Genomic DNA, 628 nt, shown 5'->3' with positions numbered 1-628 from the left:
GTTCTGTTTTATTTATATAGAACCAAATCACAACAAAGGTTGTCTCAAGGTGCTTTACTGTAAGCTACACACCCAACAATAATACAAAGAAAACAGAAAAACCCGATGACCAAGCCCTTAGGCGACAGTGGAAACGAAAAAGTCAGTTTTAGCAGAAAGAAACCTGCCACTTGTAATTTCATTGTACCTGTGACAACAACAATAATGACATTCTGATTCTGATTCCAGCAGAACCAGGCTCAGGGAGGGGCGGCCATCTGCTACCACCGGATGGGGGTGAGTAGGATAAAGGAGCCTCTGTGGAAGAGAGCCAGAGATTAATAATAACAAATAATTAAGCAGCCTACTCCTATTGCAGCATAACTAAGGGAGGATTCAGGGTCACCTGATCCAGCCCTAACTATATGCTTTAGAAAAAAAGAAAGTTTTAAACCTAATCTTGAAAGTAGAGATAGTGTCTGTCTCCTGAATCCAAAGCTGGTTCCACAGAAGGGGCCAATAAAGAGAAGTTAATATACAAGAAATAAGCTCTCTTTTTCTAGTACCTGTCAATATTCTCGCTGCAGCATTTTAGATGAATTTAATTTTCAGGGAGTTTTCAGGACATCTTGATAATAACGAATTACAG

The sequence above is a fragment of the Pundamilia nyererei genome, unplaced genomic scaffold, assembly GCF_000239375.1.
Source record: "Pundamilia nyererei isolate P.nyererei 1_Seehausen unplaced genomic scaffold, PunNye1.0 scaffold00004, whole genome shotgun sequence".
In the NCBI taxonomy this organism is placed as follows: domain Eukaryota; kingdom Metazoa; phylum Chordata; class Actinopteri; order Cichliformes; family Cichlidae; genus Pundamilia; species Pundamilia nyererei.
Note: the sequence above shows the minus strand (reverse complement) of the source record.